General features: G+C 36.1%; 1 long non-coding RNA gene across 1 annotated transcript; it reads right to left on the bottom strand.

The window, feature by feature from the left end:
• Positions 1–401: 401 nt before the first annotated feature.
• On the bottom strand, positions 402–7,744 carry LOC131275350 (uncharacterized). The gene is made up of 3 exons (XR_009182785.2): positions 7,594–7,744; positions 7,319–7,469; positions 402–654 (listed from the first exon to the last, which is right to left on the bottom strand). It is a non-coding gene; the product is annotated as an uncharacterized lncRNA (long non-coding RNA).
• Positions 7,745–8,092: the final 348 nt, after the last annotated feature.

The raw sequence follows: 8,092 nt of genomic DNA, 5'->3' as shown, positions 1-8,092 counted from the left end.
GCTCCAGACTCTAGTCGTTTCCAATCTATTTGACATATCCCTGCTAGGTTAAGCATAGTTATTAGAAAGTTGGTCCCCTACTAAATACTACCATTAATACCAGACTATATATCTTTCTCTTCCTTATATAGAGCTTAACATCTAATAAACACAGTCCATGATTTCTCATGACTGTGCCTTTACTGTAGCTGTGCTCTCCATCTTGAACTTCCTTGTCTGTCTGCAAATCAAAGGCCACGTGAACCAACCTGCTGAATGTTAGAGGAATAGTGATGAAAAACCAGACCTGGGGCTGACCCTCGAGCTTACTTTCTAGCTGGAGAGATAGACTTGAATAATCAGCATGTGTGTGTGTGTATGATCATATATATATATAAAATACTCTTTCCATGTGTTTATGTCTTGGTTTGTCAGAGCTTTTATGACAAATACCACACAGTGGGTCTGGCTTGAACAAAAAGAATTTATTGGCTCATGGTTTTAGAGGCCTGAAGTCCCAAATCAAGGCATCAGAAAGGCCATGGTTTCTCCTAGAGCCTGTGGCCTGGTGCTTGCTTGCCCCATCCTTGGGCCTCGGCTTGCATATCTGCCTTTTGATGAGGTTGCTTCAGTTAAGGCATGGCCAGGGTGGGTCTTAATCCTTTTCCTGGAATCCTTTGTAAGAGAAGGAGATTCAGTCAGAAAGAAAGGCACAGAAGCAAGAAGCTGAAAGCAACTAAACACAGGAGAGAAGGGAGGGCCTAACAGATGCTGCCCGGTGTCTTGCCATGTGTCAGAGGAGTCAAGGACTGCCACCAGGCAATCTTGAGGAAGAATGGGTCAACTTGATGATGCCTTGAATTGGACATTTTTCTCAGCTTCAAAACTGCAACCTGAAAAATTGCCATGGCTAAGCCAATCCATTTCATGGTATCTGCTTTCAGTAACCTGTGTGAAACTAAAACAATATGTTTATGTATGTACGTAAATATGAAATTTATAGTAATTTGCTTATATAATCACTTATCACATAATTGGCAAATCTGAATTCCGTAGGGCAGACCACAAGTTGGGAAGTTTGATGAAGGTTTTGATATATTCCCCAGGTGAAGCTAGTAAGATGAAGTAGAGATAGAAATTCTTTCCAACTTTGAAATCATCAGTTCTCCATTTAAGATCTTCATATGATTGGATGAGACTTCTCTCATTGCTGAAGGCAATCTCCTTTGTTGATTATGATATAATCAGTCATATATGCAATTAACTGACTGGTGATTTGAATCTGTGAAATTCCCTTACAGTAACAATCAGGCCAGTGCTTGCTTGATCAAAGAACTAACTGGTCACCATAACCTAGCCAAGTTGACATAGATGCTTAAACATCACAAGCACTATTGCTTATGAATTGAATGAATGAGTGAATGAATGAATGAACAAGAGTAGACTGGATCCTCTTTAAAGCCAACTTGAACGCATGTAGGAAGATTTAATGGCTTTCTACTCAACATTAGGAAATGTGTTGCAGGGACTCACATATTTATACATTTAGATCCCCCTAGATTCTCCAATGACCTAGGGTCATTTTTTCCTCTTCTTGATAATTCTAATGGTTGGCAGAGTATCGAGCATAGAGATGTACAGTTGATATTGCTATAACATCACATATACAATCCTAAAAGACCTCATATTCTGAGAAAAGGTAGATTAAAATCAATAAGGTTGATGGTAAAATAGGATTGGTGGTGACAACTCAGAACTGTAATAATTTTGCAAAAGAAAGGCGCATCTGCTTCTACCACAGATATTCAGAAGAGGTATTTAAGTAACTTAATAATCATTAGATATCTAGATAATTTCTAAGGATAGACACTGAAACATTGATCTCTAATCATACTTTAATATGCTCTTGTTCCTTATTTTTATATTCTAGAGAAAAGCTATATTTTTGGCTCTGTTAATGAGTATGTTCATTTTTGCCACTTTGAGACACTCAAAGCACATGATATAACATTTGTATTATCAGAGACCAAGAAAGCAAGGAAAAAGAATGGAACCATAAAGAGTATTTGAAGAAATAATATCTGAAAAATTCCCAAATTTGGTGAAAGATATAAACCTAGGGAGTCAAGAAGCTGAGTAAACCTCAAATAAAATAAACGCGAAGATAATCCAGGCCAAAACACTTCATAATTAAACTGCTGCAAGCTAAAGACAAAGAAAAATGTTGAAAGCGACCAGAAAGAAATGACACATTTACCTATAGGGGAACACCCATTTGAATGATGTTGGATTTCTCCTTGGGATCCATGGAGGGAAAAAGGAAATGGCACAACTTTTTTTTTTTTAATTAAAAAAGATAAGCATTGTTTTAGTTTCCAGGCTTCTACAGCAAAAACCATGAAATGGGTTTGACGTGATTAAATCAAGTAAATATAAAACCTTTGAATGTAATACAATGAAAGGGTATCACACCCAGAAAAACAGTTCACATATTATCTCTTTCTGGAATTCATAAATAATATCAAACTGCCAGAGCTAATAAATAATTTAGCAAAGTTGCAAGTTTCAAGAGTAATGTGCAAAAATTATCTGTATATCAATATACCAACAATGAACAATACAGAAAGAAAGTTGTATTAGTCAGCCAAAGGGGTGCTGATGCAAAATACCAGAAATATGTTGGTTTTTATAAAGGGTATTTATTTGGGATAGAAGCTTACACTCATAAGGCCATAAAGCATGTTCCTTCCCTCATCAAAGTCTGTTGCCACATGTTGGAACAAGATGTCTGCTGATGTCTGCCAGGATTTGCCCATTTTTTAATTGGGCCATTTGTCTTTTTATTGTTTGTCACATCTCTTTATATATTCTGGATATTAAACCCTTATCGGACATGTAATTTCCAAATATATTCTCCCATTGAGCTGGCTGCCTTTTCACCCTTTGACAGAGTCCTGTGATGTCCAAAACTGTTTAATTTTGAAAAGGTCCAATTTATCTACTTTTTCTTTTATTTCACGTGCTTTGGGTGTAAGGCCCAAGAAACGACCACCTACAACGAGGCCTTGAAGATGGTTCCCTACATTTTTTTTAGTAGTTTTATGGTTCTGGCTTTTATATTTAGGTCTTTGATCCATTTTGAGTTGATTCTTGTATAGGGGGTGAGATAGCAGTCCTCTGTCATTCTTTTGGTTATATGTAGCCAGTTGCCCCAGCACCATTTGTTGAAGAGACTGTTCTGTCCCATTAACATGAACTTGGTAGGTTTTTCAAAATCCAGTTGACCATAAAGGTGAGGGTTTATTTCTGGATTCTCAATTCTATTTCCCTGATCAATATGTCTATCTTTATGCCAGTACCATGCTGTTTTTACCATTGAACAATCTGATATCTTAAAGACAATGGTATTTTAAAATTGAGAAAATAAAGGAATCATACATCAATCAAAGTGATAAAATGTTGATCCTAGTAGATTGTGATGTCATATATGTATATTGTAATACGCAGAACAACTGCTAAGAAAATGATACAAAGCAATACATTGAAAAATGCTATAAATAAATCACAATGGAATTCTAAAAACTGTTCAAATTAACCTATAGAAAGGCGAAAAAGAAGGAACAGATGAAACAATCAGATAAATGACAGACTCAAACCATAACATCAGTCATTGTCTTAAGTATAAGTTGTCTAAATACGTGAATTAAAAACAGATATGGACAGGGAATTAACCCAACTATATGCTGTTTGTAAGAAACTTACTATATATTCAAGGACATTGGTAGGTCGAAGGTAAAAGGATAGCAGAAGTTATACCATGTAAACCTTGAGCAAACAAAAGCAGGAAGGGATATATTAATATCATATAATATAGATTTTAGAGCAAAATTTGCCAATAATGGTGAGGGTTATTTCACAATGATAAAAGGATCATTTCAGTAGAAAGGCATAATGATTCTAGATATGTACACTTGACAACAGTGTCTCAAAATATAAAGCACAATCCAATAGAGCTGAAAGGAGGTCTAAACAAACCCACAATTATAGATGAGGACCTCAATAACTCTCTCTGAGCTACTGATAGAATTACTAGACAGAAAATCAGCAAGGATACAGAAGATCTGAAAAGTGCAATGAACCAACAGAATCTGATTAAATCAACATACATAGGACATTCCACCAACAGTAGCATAATACACATTTTTAAAATTTCAAGGCCCATGGAACATTCACTAAGATAGATGCTTTCCTCTGTCATAAAGCAAGATGCAATAAATTTAAAAGAATTGAAATAATAGAGAATGTTGTCTGACTGTAATAGAATCAAACTAGAAATCAATGAAAGAAATACAACAAACAGGAAACTCTGTAAACATTTGGAAATACATTTCTAAATTGCCCATTACTCAAAGAGGAATTCCCAAAGGAAATTAAAAATAACAAGAACAACAAGGATACATTTAACTGAATGAAATAAAAATCAACCTATCCAAAGATGTGGGATGCAGCTAACACAGTGCTATGAGGGAAACTTATAGCTCTAAATGCTTAAACTAGAAAAAAGCAAAGTCTCCAATTCAATCATCTAAGTCCTTACCTCAAGAAACTATAAAAAGAACCAAATAGATGCAAAGCAAGAAGGAAAGAAACATTAACAATAAGAGCAATAATGAAATTGAAAATAGAAAAACAATAGAGAAAATCAGTGAAACAAAATGTTGTTTCTTTAATGTAATAACATTGATAAACAAAGATAAAACTGACAAAGAAAAAAAGAGAAAGACACAAATCACCAATATCAAGACTGAAACAGAAGCTGACACTACAGATCCTATAGCCATTAAAAGGATAATAAAGGGATACTATAAACAATGTATGCTAATAAATTCAACTTAGAAGAAATAGATAAATGCCTCAAAACACACAAACTACCAAAAGGCAACCAAGATGAAATAGATCTTTTGCATCATTGTATAGTCATTGAAGAAACTGAATTTATAATTTGAAGCTTCCAAAAATGGAAGTTTCCAGGCCCCAGTAGAGATGGTTGATGCAAAAATAACACTAAATGTTATATTTAATATATAGTATGCTATATTTAATACCATGTTTAATATATAACATTTAATGAAGAATTAATGCCAATTCATACAATATCTTGCATAAAATAGGAGAGATCATTCCCACCTTTATATCAAAATCAGACATAGCATCAAAAAAGTAAACTACAGATCAATATCCCTTATGAATAGAGATGAAAAATCCCCAAGAAGATATTTGCAAATTAAATCCAAAGTATAAAAAAGAATTATATACAGTGACCCATGGTTTATTTAGAATTGTGCTGTTTAGTTTCCAAATGTTTGAAGATTTTACTATTATCTTTCTGTCATTGATTTCTAATTTGATCCCACTGTGGTCAGAGAAAACATGCTAAATGATTTCAGTTCTTTTAAATTTGATGAAGTTGGTTTTATGGCCCAGGATATGATCTGTCTTGATTAATGTCCATGGTTGTCTGAAAGAATGTATATTCCACTGTTGTTGGATGTAGCATTAGATGGCAATTAGATCCTATTTAGTTGGTGACCTTGTTAAAATGTTATCTATCCTATTAGATTTTTTTATCTAGTTGTTTCAATTGTTGATAGAGGGAACTGTGGTTTTGTCTATTTCTTCTTTAAGATTTGTTTCATAAATTTTGCAGCTCTTTCATTTTGTGCATATGTATTTAGGATTGCTAGGTTTTCTTGGTAGATTGATCCTTTTATCATTATGTAATAACTGTCCTTGGCAGTCTTTTTTTTTTTTTTTTTGTCTGATAGGCACCTTTGCTTTTGTTTGATTGAGGTCTGTATGGTATAGTTTTATCCATCATTTTTTTTCTCAATTTACTTATGTACTAGAGTGAAGTGAGTTTCCTGTAGACAGTATGTAGCTGGGCCATGCTTTTTATTCACTCTGTCAATCTCTGTCCTGTAATTGGTACATTAAGACCATTTACATTGAATGTAATTATGATATGGAGTATAGTTAATAGTGCAGTTAAAATAGTATTCTTTCATCAATTGTAAAAAAGTTACCACACTACTGCAAAGTGTTAATAATAGGGAAAACTGTGTGCGTGGGGTCTGTAATAAAAAAATACTCTTTACACAGGTTTCTAATGAATCTTCTGTTTTTAGTCCCACCCATATCCCTGATCTCAGAGGCCCGTGGTGTCTCAAAGACCTACATCTTTGTAATGTTCTGAGCAGGAAATTCATTTGTGTCTTATTAGCTTTTCCCTCTGCACCTGCAGGACTCAGCTTTCTCTGGTCTGACCGGGTACTGGGCACTTATCCACTTGTTCTCCAGCTTCAAAAATTTGGTTCACATCTCTCATGACCCTTTGTTTCTTCTACCATTCTCCTTGTCTTTGGGAGTTATGCCTTCTCTGTCAATCCCTTTCCTGTCATTTTGGTGGGATTTGGAGAAGGAGCAGAGTATGACACGCTTTCAGTCACCAGGCTTAATCACAAATAGGTTTCTTTAAATAATAATAGTAATAGATGTAATAGAGGTAGAGGTTAATTCTATGCGCCAGAAACCATGTTAAACCCTTTGTACACATGATCTCATGTCATTTTCAAATTTATCTTTCTACAAGGAGTTTACAATTAGGTTGCAGAAATATGCTATAATACATTAGCCAAAAAGTCATGCCCTGGAATTCTATTAATATTACATTTATAACCAGTGGGTGTAACAGCGACAAAGTGTAGATGTTCATGAGTTTCTAGTCAGTTTGACTTTTTTTTTTTTTAATGTAAAAATGGTTCTGCTGGAAAGGGTATGAGACCAATGCAATAGATACTTTTTATTAATTGTTATCGTTATCCTGCAGCTCTTTCAGGGCCTTGGAAACGGAGTCCAGGGAGGCACTGTTGTCCACATCTAGTATCTTCCATTGGAAACTGTCTACAAGTATTATTCACTATCTATGAGAAGCAACAGTCTGCTCTTGCTCACTTTTGTACAACTCGAATTTGTGTAAATTTCCTCTCATATCTCATTTCTGCTATGTGTATATATGTGTGCTTTAAAGGACATGAGTTAGACTCAGTCTGCAAAGCATATTGTAAGGCCACTTATAAGTCCCAATTTTCTCATTTGTAAAGTGGTGATAATTACAGCTATTTCATAAGATGATATTTAGAATTAAATGAAAAAAATTAAAATTTGATAACTGAACCCCTCAGCACTGTGCCTGACATATAATCAAGGCTAAACCAGTGTTTGTTATTACTACCACGTATTCCAACGTGATAACAATAATGATATCAATGACATTTCTTACCTGGGAACGTTGCTCCCTGCCAGGTGACTTGCCGGTATCCTGTTACTGTTTGCCTGTGCTATGGTTATCTCATGATTAAAATCAAATATTAATACACAGGGAGGGATGTAGTTCCTACATGGGAGATCCCAGGTTCGGTTCCTGGTGCCTCCTAAAGAAAAAACAATGAGCAGACAACAAGCAAAAAGAGGAGAGAGCCGTGGGGGTTGGGGCTCCGGGGAGATACATATAAGGATAACCTCAATCACTCTCTGCCAAATTAATTTGCTACTCACTTTTAAGATACAATTGAAGGGAAGAGGACGTGGCTGCCTCCCACAGGGGAGGTCTCGGTTGGGTTCTGGTACCTCCTGAAAAGAAGAGGAGGAGCATACAACCGAGAGCAGACAGCGAGCGCAAAGAACGGGGATTGGGGGAGCGAAATAAGTAAAATAAATCTTTAAAAAAAGATGCAATCGTAGATGATTTCTAGTTCCGTTTTTTGGTAAAACTGGTCATTTCCTCCTTTGGCCTTTGCTCTACCCTAGCCCAAGAGATAAATTGTTCCTGCCGGTCCTTTCCCCGCGCCTTCCACCGGGAAGGTGTTATCTTTATTTCCGCAGCGTGAGAACTCCTCGGGGGAGCTGCTTGACCGTTTGTTTCTCTTTCTAGATGGTGCTGACCCCGAGTCGGGGTCAGGGGACCTGGCGGGCGGCCTGCCCACTTGTCGGCGCTGGGCTCTGCCTCCAGGCGCAGCTTCTCGACACCGCCCTGGTGGGTCGTGGGTCAGAGTCT

The sequence above is a fragment of the Dasypus novemcinctus genome, chromosome 22 (genome assembly GCF_030445035.2).
Source record: "Dasypus novemcinctus isolate mDasNov1 chromosome 22, mDasNov1.1.hap2, whole genome shotgun sequence".
Lineage (NCBI taxonomy): Eukaryota > Metazoa > Chordata > Mammalia > Cingulata > Dasypodidae > Dasypus > Dasypus novemcinctus.
The sequence above is the reverse complement of the archived record's forward strand: the minus strand, read 5'-3'. Positions and strand labels throughout refer to the sequence as shown.